This window comes from Dermacentor albipictus, chromosome 7 (genome assembly GCF_038994185.2).
Source record: "Dermacentor albipictus isolate Rhodes 1998 colony chromosome 7, USDA_Dalb.pri_finalv2, whole genome shotgun sequence".
Classification (NCBI taxonomy): domain Eukaryota; kingdom Metazoa; phylum Arthropoda; class Arachnida; order Ixodida; family Ixodidae; genus Dermacentor; species Dermacentor albipictus.
This window is the reverse complement of record NC_091827.1, coordinates 125,553,941-125,568,463: the sequence shown is the minus strand read 5'-3', so window position 1 is coordinate 125,568,463 and position 14,523 is coordinate 125,553,941. Positions and strand designations below refer to the sequence as shown.

General features: G+C 46.9%; 1 pseudogene; it reads right to left on the bottom strand.

The window, feature by feature from the left end:
• Positions 1-4,117, bottom strand: LOC135907119 (uncharacterized; annotated as a pseudogene).
• Positions 4,118-14,523: the final 10,406 nt, after the last annotated feature.

Sequence of the window (14,523 nt, the reverse complement as noted above, 5' to 3'; positions counted from 1 at the left end):
CTACACTGCTTCTATCAGGGCTCTGGGTCCCCCTAAAAAAGCTGTTGCCTGGCGACCCATCCTGCCCCCTATCCTTTTGCCAGTGGCACCACTGTAGTGAATACCATCCTGCACAAAAGGCCGGAAGCCGGTTCCGTACACGTCCCTGTTGACCTCCATCACGCTGTACCCGAGTCGTCCGCTCAGACTCCTATAATGACCCGATTGGCTTCAACCACCCTCCTTTCTACCTGGTAAGCCTGGCCCTGGACCTCTGGGATAGTGCATATGGTCACATGCACCCTCCCGGAGGCCTCTCTAAGCTTACTCAGCCCAGTCTCAATGTGCCTCTCAAGGTCCTGGCTTCTCCCCTTAAGCACGTCATTGAGCCCAGAATGCATAATGACCAAGCTGTCGCTCTCCGTGCTGACTCCAACTACTTCCCGCGCCTTGGTCATTGCTTCCGCCATACCCTTGCCCGCTTGCACCTCCACCTGTACTCGCCCGTCCGCCTTCACTCTCGCCATCACTCCCTGTTCGGCCCTCCCCACATTGGAGTCCCCTATCACCAGGACCCTCCTACGTGCAAACCGTTCGACTGCAGCCTGTGCCTGCTGCCCCTCCCTTTGCGCCCGCTGGCACCCCTGTGACTGCAGCGTCGCCTCACTCGGGGCGCGTTGTGCAGCTTCACTATAACTACGCCGTTTCACCAACGGCGAGCTGACGACGGCTTGCTTTGGCTCCCTGCCTCCCACTTCGCCTGTAGGGTCTGCCCTACTTTCCGAGTTTTTGCCAACACTTTGTTGACCTGACTCGACCTTCTCCGCTGCCCGCGTCTCCAGCGCGTCGAGCCGCCTTTCCAGTTCGGCGCTCCTTTCTTTTTCTGCCTCAAGCTCGGCCACGGTCCTTACTAACTGCGCGGCCTGGGCCGCCTCCACCTTGACAAAGGGCGCTATTCTGGACATTCCGCCATTTTCTTCGGTGCGTGACGTACGCGTACAGTGGCTAGAATGTAGTACAGTGGCTACAAGGGGGAAGTGTGAGCAGCGCGCCGCTCGCCGTATGCGGTCCACTGAGGCCTTTGAGGAGGATCCGACAGGCGGCGCTCGACGACGTTTGCACGTCAGTCGATGGGCAAGGCGCGGTGGCATACGCTGGCGTGAGCTGTGCTGCACGTGTTTCTCTCGGCTTTGCCGGCAGTTGTGTGAGTTATTTCTTGTGCGCTGTATGTGTGGTGATGCCCAGAAAACAGAGCCACTGTTTTGTGCCTGGGTGCACTACTGGCTACAAATCGTGCAAGATGAAACTGTCGCTGTTTGGTGTACCCAAGAATGAACTGGCGTTGGCGCAGTGGCAGCGGGCTATACCGCGTGCTGACAAACAACTCGAGAAGAACTCTGCGGTGTGCGAGCTTCATTTCGACACAAGGTACATTTCAAGGTACTTTGAGCACACAGTGAATGGAGAGCTCGTCCGAATCGAAAGAAGCAGGCCTCTGTTGCTTCCTGGAGCTGTGCCCACGCTTTTCCCAAACCTACCAAAGTATTTATCGAAGCAACTGCCGCCTGACAGGAAGCGGCCCGCAAAGCCTGAACCCACAGCTCCAGCCAAGAAGAAATGTGCAGAAGACAGTGCCGTTTCTGTGAGTGTGGGCTTCGAGGAGGTTCCGTACTGCACAGCTTCGTTTCAGGACCTCACTTTACCGTCGTGTTCGTGGGGCATGCACACGTTGAACCCTTCGCCGTTGACTGTGGCTTACAGTGTGTGCAAACCAGGGAAGGATAAACGGGTCCTATATGCAAGCAAGCTGGTTGTGTTTTCACAAGAAGCGAACTGTGTGAAACAAGATGTTTTTTTAAAGGGAGTGCGCCAGTCGGGGCTGTCATCCACCGATCCTACATCTCTTTTGAAAGAGGTCGACAGCATGGAAGTCTGTGTTGGAGCCGGCACAGTCGATGAATTTCCGTTTGCGTTGGGAAGCAAGAAATTTCACTTTTTTGACGCAATCATTTCAAGCATAAAGTGTCGTGGTGTAGCGCATGACAGTAGGCCATGTGTGATGTGCAAGCATCTAAGAAAAGCTCTTTTGAACCAGCGATCAAAAAAGCGTCGTAGCCAGAATTCAGCTCCCAGACTCTCAAGGAAGAAAAAACTTCAAACGCAAACTGTTCGGCGACTCAAGGCCAAGTTGTCAGTCTACACACAAACCATCAAGGATCTTGAGAGGCAGAGTGTAGAACTGGAAGAGAGCGTCCTGGAAGACAGATTAAAAGCTCTTCCACCTAAGCAAAGGCTCGCGGTACTGCAGTGTTTTCAGGCAGCTCGTCGCAAATCACTGAGAGGGATGAAATACAACCCAGATTGGCTACTCGAGTGCATTATAATGCGCATGAAGAGTCCAAGACTCTACGAGCACGTCAGAAGAGAGGGAATACTAACACTCCCGAACAGAACCTGCTTGAAGACATATATGCGGAAGTATAAGAGCGGGTTTGGCTTCAACTCCCTTGTGCTTGCAGGGATTGGCAAGAAAACGAAGACCATGGATGAATTCAGGTGCCACGGTGGCCTGATAATAGATGAGATGAAACTGTCGGAGTGTTTCAGTGTAGTTGGAGGGGGAAAGATTGAGGGACTTGTGGACTTAGGAAAATTCACCCCCGAAAGTGAGAAACATGTGCCTTGTGATCACGGTCTAGTGGTCATGTTTCAACCTCTAAGCGGTTCTTGGCATCAAATACTTGGTGTTTTTGCCTCAAGGGGCAATGTGAAGGCAGCTCTGTTGTCGAAAATCGTCCTAGAAGCTGTGATTCTTGCCGAAAAAGCTGGCCTGAAGGTTGATTTTGTGACAGCTGATGGCGCTTCATGGAACCGCTCTATGTGGCGCATATTTGGAATATCTGGTTCCTCGAGCTGTGTGAAGTCGTCGGTTGCTCATCCTGTTGATAAAGAAAGACGTCTTTTTTTTATGTCAGATTTTCCCCACTTGATAAAATGCGTAAGGAACGGTTTCCTGAAGTGCTTCTACAAAACTCCGGATGGTGCTGCCTACATTGAGCACATCAGGGTGGCACACGAGGAAGATAAATGTGCAGTCACCCTCAAGGTCATGCCAAAAATTAGTGCATGCCACGTGAAGCCCAATAATTTTGAGAAAATGAGGGTGAACTTAGCATTCCAACTTTTCAGCTCAGAAGTCGTTCGTGGCCTTTTCTTTTACAAGAATGAAATTCAAAGGAATTGGGGTGACCCAGCAGCAACTGAGGCATTTGTCAGCACAATGGCCAAGCTAATAGAGGCGATGACAGCACGTATTCCATCCGAAGCTCTAAGACTTGGGTCCATTCAAGAGAAAAACATCAAAGATTTCATCGAGTACCTTAACAAATGGGAAAGATCCTTGGCACCTTCCAGAGTAGGTTTTTTGTCAGCAAGCACAGCTGAAGGACTGAGGGTTACCCTCCATGCAACATTAGATCTGTTAAAGTATGTCCATGACAAGCTTGGGTACAAGTACTTGCTGACAAGCCGCCTTTGTCAGGATAGCCTGGAAAAACTGTTTGGCGTCATACGTCAGTTTTCCGGCTGTAATGACCACCCCAACGCAACCCAGTTCCTCATCACTGTTAATTGCCTAAGTTTTTATAACTTAGTGAAAGCGCCGAGCAGCGGAAACTGTGAAGGAGGCACCCTGCAGTTTTTGCTGGGTGAGAAGGAAGCAGGCGGTGAAGTGGATGAACTTCTTGACAGAGGACAGATAGAAGATGCTTCACAAAGGCTCCAGAAATCTGAGCTTCTCTCTGACCATGTGTACAATGAAAAAACGAGCGACAGCCGCCTGGTGTTTTACATTGCAGGGTATGTTGCACGAAAGACCATCCTGAAAACTCACTGCAAAGACTGTTTTGATCAGCTTCTCGTGAATCCGGAGAATGCTAACAAAGAACTCTCGACATTTACCAAATTTTGTGACAAAGGTGGTCTGCTCTACCCATCCCACGAACTTTTCTCGTTTGTAGAGGCGTTAGAACTCACCTTTTCTATGTGGTTTAGCAACAACCAACTGCACTATGACAGCCTTGATCAGCTGACATGCTGTCTCAGGAAGAACAATGTCTTGATTGGCTGTGAACTTCATGGGCTGAGTATTACCAACCACATCACCAAGTTTTTCCTGCTAACACGCCTTCATTTCTACATGAAATCCCTTAACAAAGAGAGGGAATCATCGCGGGAAAAAAAGAAGCACTTGAAACTGAGGCGGGTTACCTAAGGACTGTTTGGAAGAGGTTTCACTCCCAAGTACCAGGAAATCATTTTATTTTGCCGCTACCAGAGCAGCTTAGCAAAATAAAGCTTTATTCAGAAATTTTGCGCATTTGAACATGTGGTGCTTTGTCCGAGTACAGCAGAAATCAACCCGTCGCGAAATAATCTACGCTGTTGGGCGATCCAACATGGAAACGGTAGGTCTGCTTTCTCTTGACATTCTGCTCAATTTGGAATTAACTCAGTAATATTTCCGGCTCTCTTGTACAACCAAGTGTCCAGCAGAACCGATTTCTGTAATATAGTGAGAGCCATGGAAACATGACGAAAGAAAAACTGCGTCCGCCGCGTATAAAACACGCGTTTACCAACGCTGCAGCCGAAGAATCTGACGTGTATGCGCGCTGCAGCGCCATCTGCCCCTTTCCTTCCAAAGCGCTTCGCCTGCCCGGGCGCGCTCCTCACACTTCCCCCTTGTAGCCACTGTAAATGTAGTACGCGCGACGCAAACAAAATGGCGCTGGTGGACCAGTTTTGCTTACGTAACGTGACACCAACTTGACGTTTTGCCTAAGAAACTGAAATGAAGGCACTGAATATAGCGTTATCGGTAAAGCAAAACAGTTTTCCTCCGCAGTAAAAATAAAGCAGCTATATCAAAGCCTATGATTATTCCGTCGAAAATGCTTCTCGCTTCCGTCGTCTGCTGCGTACAAGCCATCGTCTGCTTCAATAGCTAGGATGCGTGTCCCTGGAAAATGGAATGAGTCATCGCATGTTGGCGCCAACGCGCTTGTTTTCTTGCTTGAGACAACATACGCGACCTATCAGTGGTGATGCGCGCACGTTCTAGGTCACGTTATCGCTATTTTGTGAAACGCAAGTGACTCAGCCCGACTCGGCTGGCTGAGAAACGGCCAAATATCACCGATAGCGTTGCGCACGCCAGAGATATCGACTAGAGCGACGCAAGCGCCGGCGCTGCCATCTCTTGTTCATTTCGCTGGTTACTCGCACCGCGGGAGGAAACTTCAAGGCGCCGCCTTGCGTACATTTCTTTTTATAAATTAGAAAGAGGCCGTTGTCATAACTTGTGATTGTGCGAAAAGGCATTAATCTTGATTACAATACAAATGCAGCAGTGAAAAGTGGACAACATTGCCGAAAGTTTGCTATGTTCAACCAATATTATTTCGTATAAACGCGTTCTTTTAAAAAATGATGGCCCCAAACACAAATGCCAACACCACCCGAGAGCGATGCAAATACTATGAGCACGCGTTATGAACAAAAGATTTTCGTGGTGGCAAACGACGGGGAAAATGTGGCGATACGCATTCCTCTCGGCTGCCATTGCATATGGCTTCCCATTAGCATAATTCGCGCGGCTCGTCGCAGCAAAAATTATGGCGGAAAATCTCAGCAATGGCGGCCCAGCGCAACGTCAAGCATCGTCAAAATGACGTTTACGAAACAGCCCTTCCTGTGACGCTCCTCATGAGATATTCCTTCAGCCAATCAGCAAGCTGGCATGGCGCATATCTTGGATCGCCCCCACATATTCGCGCAATTGCAGATGCATTGCACTGGCTTCTGCACGCTACCACTCACATTCTTTTTGAAGCACTAACATGGCAATATATCTGCGAAGGACCAAAAAAATGTATTAGTCCATAATATTTGCAGCTCCACGTCACGTTTCGTCATCTTGATGAAAACGCAAAATGGCATTTCGCAAAACTTCCGTTTCCCGGCACAAATTTTATGGCACGTGAGCTCTCCACAGCCAATCAGAGAGCAAACATGGCGGATAATGGTGGCCGTGCAGCCGCCATGCATGTCGAGAATAGAGCCCAAAATTGTCAACTTTCGCCTGCAGAATTAGGAGTGGCGCCCTCTCGCGAGTGACGTCACGGCCAGGACTCCGCTCGCTCCGGCTCGCTCGGCTGCCGCGCGTACTCGTTCCCTTCGTGTATGCTTGGGGTATGGGTGGCTCGAGCCGTACATGTTGAAGAATACGTCTGCTTCTTTCAGCTGCCATACCTTAACCACAGTTTCTTCTTCAAAAGCGTGTGAGTCGAGAAACTTTGCGGGTTAGATATCGCAAGCTAAGTAGCGTTAAAGGGGTCTACTAGGTTTAGCAGTGCATATATGCGCCGCGTCTATCGGTAAATATTGACTAAAAAAACAATATCTGCAAATTCAACGCGCGAAGTTCTGTATGATGCTTCGCTAAACACTTAACATTCCTTTAGTATTTAGCTATGAGAGGCATTGCATTTTACGTGGAAGAAAAATTTGGTAATTGGCGTCAACATGTTATCCGATGTTAGAAAGACACTGCCCAGCGAAGCTGTCATCATGATTCCTATTACTCTGGTGTGTTGTTCTATTCAAATATGGCCTTTCATTAATGCGTAAAAAAATAGTTAGGCGCGCATTTCTTATGAAAAGTTTGCTGCTACTTTCACCCCCCTCTGAAACAAGCCTTCAAAAAACGAATCGCTCATGGCTGCTAACACGACGGCGCGTCATGTAGAGTATTTACATAGTTAATTCACAAACACCATAGTAGCAATCACCTGAGAGAAAAGTTTTATTGTTAAGATCGAGAGCCACTCAATTGAAAGTCATGAAATATTTCATATTGGCCCTCAGTAGCCTTTATCGACAATATGGCACACCCCTGATCACGTAACGGTAGCAATCGACTGTCCATATGGCGAGGCACGCTATGTTTGCGAAACCCATCAGTTCACTACAACTTCGAATTAAAACCATAAAGCATTTTTTTACAGCGCCAACTGGAATGGCTAAAGTATTCTCGAGCTACTACACCGCAGCTTAGATTGCCTACGAAAGGAAAATTCAAGCAGCTTCTGTCTCACCATGTCTCGATCCAGCGTTATTTATTTATACAAACGGATAACTATTCGCTTCGTCGGTACATAAAAGAGAACCTTGCAGGCTAAATTAAGTTTGCTCCAATCCAATCGCAAACATTCATAAAGAAAGCACCACAAGCCTTGCATATACTTTCACTTGATTTCTGACCCTCCACTGGGTGAATTTCGATATCTTCAATATGTCCCATACTACTAGTCATTGACGCTTCGACTTCTTTCTGGCTGCAGATATGCGGTCCAGCAGGCATACTTCACTAAAAAAATTGGGCCGAGCAGCCTGTGTCAGTTCGCCAAACAGATTCGTCATGTATATTCCTCAAGCAACAAGCACCAGTAAATTTCTCAAGTGAGCTTGATTTGGTTTGATTTATTAATTTCCATTTACACACACACATGTACAGAGGAGTGGTAAATGGAGGTGGATGAGAGAAAAAAGCCGCACAGACGCGGCTTGAGGTAACCTCACCCCCTTAGGTACAATATGGCTGCATGGGGTAACACATCAAGCGCCATATAAATTACATTTGCATAGTGGCCATAAAACATTGCAGTTATACAATATATGAAAGAACAGTGAAATATTTCCACAATAACAATGCAAATCACACTGCGGCATTGAAATAAATAATTGATATACACTTGGTAACAGACAAAAAAAAGAGGAACACAACATACATTATTAATCATGAACAAACGCGCTCTAAGGAGGTGAGTTGAACGCGTAGCACGGAAAAGGGAATATATATTGGTACATTCCTATTTGTACTCTGTAAATAGCTGTAAGCCTTCATTAACGTTACTTCAAATTTCCGCCGCTTAAAAAAAAAATAAACACGTGAAGGACCGCCTAATGTTGACAAGCAGTTAAAGAAGCAAGTGAGGCGTGTAGAATCTAAGCTCCAGTATTAAGTCCCCGTGCTACTGCCGAGCGTTTCTGTGAGGAAATGCAAAAATTCGATATTATACTATGAACTACTCGTCGTGAGCAAACCTGTTTTAGCGGAATAAAATCAACGTAAGTGCTGTAGAAGTCATATATAGCGAGCTTTGTGATATACTTGTTGCACCGCGGCAGGTATGGTGTCATAAATGGATTCCTATAGGCTATGCTTTTGCGATTGTCTATCCGCGTATGAAAAACCCCCAATGGGCTGGTCTGCGTCGCTTCGGCTGGCACTGTAGCGTTGCCTTCGAGAGCTGCATTGTTGTCTAAGAAATTAGCTCTTGGAATAAATGTTCGCAAAGGAAGACGTCGTACAAATATATTTGAGACGACCACCATAAGTATACAAGCAGAGAGAACGAGGTCGAACAAACGAAAACACCGCAGAAAGCGCCCGGACAACGCCCGAACTGTAGCAGACGACCGGCGCGAGTCCGTGCCCTGACGTCACGCGAGCGGCGCTCGCAGCGCCGCTCGCGTTCGTTCTACCAGGTGTTCTGTGGCTTTACTGGGTTTCTGCTGCGCCTCGATCGTGCTCCGTTGTGCTCCCGCCAGTTTAGTTGCTGTGTGGCAAACGTAGCGCCTACATATATTTGTAGGCTCTACGTTTGCCACACAGCAACCAAACTGGCGGGAGCACGATCGAGGCGCAGCATAATACATGTAGCGCTGAGTAATATCGAGTTAAGGCACACTCTGAACTGACTTTTAAGGGCATCCCGAGCGGTTTTTTCGTTTATTACGCCGCCGTTACCCCGAGTCATAGAGTTTCATATTAGTATACCTAGAGGCAAATCTGGCGCTGCGATCGTTCAACCATCATGGGAATGATGGGAAGTACAGGCTTCGGATTGGCATTCTATTGACTGGCGAACTAGTCTACAAGTATTTTTTTGGCAGTTTTGGTTTCGCTCCAAGCGCAATTGCTATAACCTGCAGTGGGACAGTGCAACGCAAAGCTCTCTGCCTTGGTTATGTTGCTCGGAGTGGCGATAGCGCGCTGGGCCAGCTACTGGGACGATGCTTGTGTCGCGGTGTGGCGTCGAAGCCGTGGCGAGAAAGCGGTGGCATCATAAACGTTGAAAGAACATGTTTTGAGCGTTTGGACCTTGGTTGGTTAAGTGTGTTAGGTTGACACTGTAGCGTTATGTTCTTTATGAAACTTCAGAATAGGACAAAGAAGGCACTACTGATACAAGACATATACAGTTGTACTTCTAGTGGCTTGAAAATCAAATTTTATTGAGGGCTTCATTATGTGCTCGTTTATGTGCTCATTGACATGCGTGTTTTAGGACTTTGAGAACACAAACTTACTTGTGGTAGGAAAGATAGCTGCTTCCGAGCTGTAGTCTAGTATCGCACAATGGGTACCCGCAAAGCCACGCTGTAACGCTTCGGAAGCGGTACGCCAATATAAAATATGATGAAGCATACTCGTAGGAGGCCACTAGCGTCCTAGCTAGCACTGCAGCAGATGTGCTTAAAAGTACTTGAAGACCTTCAGCAATCGTGACAGCCGACGCAACCTTTTCGAAAGAGCAAGAGAGTTCGCAAGTGCCTGTCGTCTGCGAGAGAGAGAGAGAAATAACGTTTATTTGCACCCGCAAAAAGAGCCCCAAGGAGGCAAGAGTCTTCCTGTCTCCTCGGCTTACTCCTCCCCTTTCAGCTGGCTGATGCTCCTTGGAGCTCAGCGGTGTCCAGGGCCATGCGGATGACTTCTCTTTGGTCAGCTTCCTTTGAGCTGGTCATTAAAGTCTCCCAGGATTGTCTATCCCTACCTGGCTTATTGTATCTAGGACATGTCCATAGTATGTGGATCATGTCCGCCTTTGCCCCGCAGTGTTTGCAACTCATGGCCTCAATGCTATCGTGCCATCTCTTCAGAATGTAAGGGTTGCAGATCACCCCCGCTTGGAGTTGCCTCCATGTTATCTCTTCCTGCTTACTTAGTTTCTTATGCGCCTCTGGCAGTGTTTTCCTTCCCATTCTATAATAATCGAGAATTTCGCTGTAAGTGTTTATACCTTCCTCTTTTTGTAGGGGCTCCCTGGCTGTAGAGGCTGCATTGGTGGACCGGTAAATAAGCTCTCGGGCCAATGCATGCGCTTTCTCATTGCCGGGCAAGCCTTCGTGGGCAGGAGTCCATATAAGGTTCACTAATTCTTCTGGAATTGGTCCTTTCTCCAATATGTTGAGCGCCTCTTTGGAGATTCTCCCTGCGGTATAATTCCTGATAGCTGTTTTGGAATCTGACACTATGATTTTCACCCCTTTTTGAGTCAAAGCTAGGGCTATGGCCACCTCCTCTGCAACCTCCACACTGTTTTGCGGGGTACTGCAGCTCTTTGAGTTCTCACCGTTAACCTGTGTCGTCACTGAGACAAAACCTCGTCTGCTTTCATATTCTGCTGCATCCGTGTAGAACACCCCTTGCTGTTTATCTAGTGATTTTTGTAACGCTTTAACCCTGTCTTTCCTCCTGTCCTGGTGGTGAGTGGGATGCATATTCTTCGGGAGTGGTGGTATGCGTATCCTGTCTCTGATTTGTGACGGGATGGCTCCCGTGTTTCTTACTTTGTTGTTAGTTTTGTATCCTAGTTTCGCTAGAATTCTCAGACCACCTCTGCTTCGCATTAGTCTCTGTTGCTGGGAGACTAGTGTGGCTTCGATCAACTCTTCTAGGGTGTTTGAAATGCCCATGTTTAGTATCCTCTGCGTAGATGTGCATGGTGGCAGGTTTAGGGCTGTTTTAACTCCTTTCCTAATAAGGATTTCTATTTTGTTTTTCTCGGCCCTTGTTAGTTTAAGGTACGGTGTTGCGTATGTAATCTTGCTGATCGCGAAGGACTGTATTATCCTTAATAGGTTAGCCTCCCTCATGCCTGCATTCTTGTTGGCGATTCTTCGGAGGAGTCGGCAGGTTTGGCTAACGCTCATTTCAAGCTTTCTAATCGTTTCTGTATTTCTTTCATTGTCCTGAATGTGCATGCCTAGCACACGTATAGCTTTTACGTTTGGAATCGCGTCCCCATTAACAGTGAGTTTTATCCCGTGGTTATGGATTTTCTTTCGCATGTTCTGTGGACTGATGAAGAGAGCCTCCGACTTCGTAGCTGAACATTTAAGTCCGGCTTTTTCTAAGTGCTCTTCAATTATATTGATGGCCTTTTGCAGCGTTTCTTCTATGTGGGCGTCACTGCCTCTATTTATCCATAGGGTGATGTCGTCCGCATAGATCGTATGTTCTAGCCCCTGTACGTCCTTAAGTTTGTGCGGGAGTCCAATCATTACTATGTTGAAGAGAGTGGGTGAAAGTACAGAGCCCTGCGGTGTCCCCTTATTACTGAGCACTATCCCTTTCTCCTCGTTACCCCCTAGACTGACCGTTACTGTTCTGTCAGTCAGAAAGTCTTTTATATACTCGTAGGTACGTCTCCCTACGTTTAGGTTATTCAATTGTTCTAAGATTGCCCTGTGGTCTACGTTGTCAAATGCTTTGGCCACGTCTAAGCCAACGATGGCTTTCGTGTCCTTCGTTTTGTGGTCGATAATTTGCTCTTTAAGCTGTAGCATGACATCACACGCAGATAGGTGTGCTCTGAAGCCTATCATTGTGTCAGGGTATATGTCTTGGTCTTCCAAGTATCTGCTGATTCTAGATTGTATCACATGTTCCATTAGTTTCCCGACGCATGACGTGAGGGATATTGGTGTCGTCTGCGAGAAAAGTCTCGCGTTTACAGCGAGCAGGCGTCGTAGCAGACGACACTTTTAGCATTCCGCTCAAGGGTGCAATGCTTTGTCACAATACAACATTTTTATTTCCAAAAATACTTGGTGAGTATTTTTATATAAGTACATGCACGGTTGTTTTGCTGTTGCAAAAATGAATAAATAATTATTCTTTGGCGTTAAATTGGGAACAGAATCGCACAAGTATGGATACCCTGGTGTGTGCTGGTGACAAACCATAGTAAACCATGCTTCCATCTCAAATTCATACAAAGTTTAGGTAGCGTGTTGTACATTACATAACATACTGCAGAAATAGAATTAGATTTTTCGCGATAATATTTGAGTATAGCTTTGTTTACTGCGCTAGAAGCAAACGCCACTAGTCTAAAGAACGAAGTCAATCCGAAGCCTGTACTTCCCATCATTCCCATGTAGGTTGAGGCAACGCTCATGAGAACCCCCATAGACACTAGCGCCACATTTCCCTCTAGGGTATTTATTTAGAAACTCTATGCCCCGAGTTGTGCCGCCGCGCTCCAGCTATTGCATTTCGTGTAGGGCTATTGACAGATGATGCGGTTTCCAGGTGGCACGATGGCCTCGACTGGAATAAACGCACACGACACCAAAGATTGAGTAAGCCTGAAATATTTTATTTGCATTTTACAAGTACAACAAAAACCACACGTCTACGCATCCACACAAACGCGGTTACATAGTCAAGAACATAGTCAAGAGATGGCTCATTAATAAGGGTAGCACAAACGCACAAGAAAGAAGACCTAAGCTACAAAACGTACGGTCAGCTGCTAAGTATAATAATGTCCCTGTCACCGCGTGTCACTTTTATACAGCATTTTTACAGCACTGCCAGGCCGGGTAGTTTGGCGGAAAGAACGCAACAGCTTACGGCCGTCAGCTGCCTCTTACGTGTGTCATAATTATTCTAATCTCCGCATCAACGTCGTGCAAGTCCGCATACAGGTATCTGTATCTGAACCATATGTGCCAGCTTAATACATGTGTTGTGAAATTATGATAACCACTGCGTCTTATCAAACGTATTGCTTTTGCGAATGCGCATCACAGCTGACGGAACGACATACCGTAAGTGAAGCACAAGAGAACAAGGACAAAAGGAGGATACAAAACACTTCAAGAAGAAATGAAGAATTAGTAGGCGTACAGCAAACAAGCGATGACGGAGAACACGCAATGATGCATCGGGTGTTCTGCGTCCTGACGGTGTTATGGAGATCAACGGCATAAAAACGTACCTTCAAGCGTACTCCCTCAACCTCCGCCGCATTCATTATGATAATCAACGCCTAAACAAAATGAGGCACTATTTTTTGCTAATAGTAGACCTCTTTACAGCAAGTCTGTGTAATGACTCGCAGACGAAACCAGCATGCTTTCGAGAATGTTTTACCGCCGTAGTATTCGAACGCCAACGGCCAGGAAACACATCGATACCAATAAGCTGTCGGTGGTTAATCAAGTACAAAAACCTTGCCGCTACGACTAAAAAGCAGCTTCAACAAAACATTAAAAAAAATCAACTGCCTATTTGCCTGAGGCAAAAAAACATCCTTAGACACCTCGATTGTTTATGTCAATGGTTTGTGTAACGTAAAAATGGATGGATGGATGGATGGATGTTATGAGCGTCCCCTTTGGAACGGGGCGGTGGCTTGCGCCACCAAGCTCTTGCTACTATGCTGCCTAATATCCTACCTAGGTTAACCCATGAGAAAAAAAAAAACACACTATGAACTACCACGTCCAAATTTTCTGATACCCTATTGCGAACTGTGCTTTTGTACGTCTCCGTCCTTTGTCGTTTCCCTACTTTTCTTCCACCAATCCTCCAATCGCCTCTTACTGATGTCTATTGCGGACCTGTTTGCTTTACCACTGCTCCCGCTGAACCCAAGGGCTTCAAGGAGGCCAGTGGTGCCTAAATCGACCGCTGGATAGATGTCTTCACATTCTAATAAAATATGCTCCGTCGTTTCCCTAGCTTTACCGCAGCAAGCACATGCTTCTTCTTCCTTCTTATATCTCGCTTTATACGTGCGTGTTCTAAGGCATCCCGATCTCGCTTCGAAAAGTAATGAGCTTCCCTTTGAGTTATCATAAATGGTTTCTTTCCTAATTTCGTTTTTTCCCCTTAAGTAGTTACTCATGGCAGGTTTCTTTTCCATTGCCGCCACCCATGAGATTAATTCAGCCTCTCTGACTTTCCGCTTGACCTTCTTTGTTGCTGTGTTGCCCACCCCACAGGCCGCATACTTGCTGGTAAGCTTCCTAGTTCTTTTCCTCCACTGTGAATCAATGTTTTGCCTGTACAGATACCTGAACACTCTCCCAGCCCATTTACTTTCCTCCATATTCCTCAGCCGTTCTTCATACTCAATTTTACTGCGAGCTTCCCTCACTTCAAAACTAGTCCAGCCCATATCCCCTTGCACAGCTTCATTTGTAGTCTTCCCGTGAGCGCCCAATGCGAGGCGACCCACTGACCTTTGGTTCCCGTCGAGTCCTGATTGTACCCCTGATTTAAAGCAAACAACCGCATTTGCAAAAGTAAGTCCTGGAACCATTACCCCTTTCCACATACCTCGGAGGACCTCGTACCTATTGTATCCCCATAGCGCTCTGTGCTTCATTATGGCTGCATTTCTC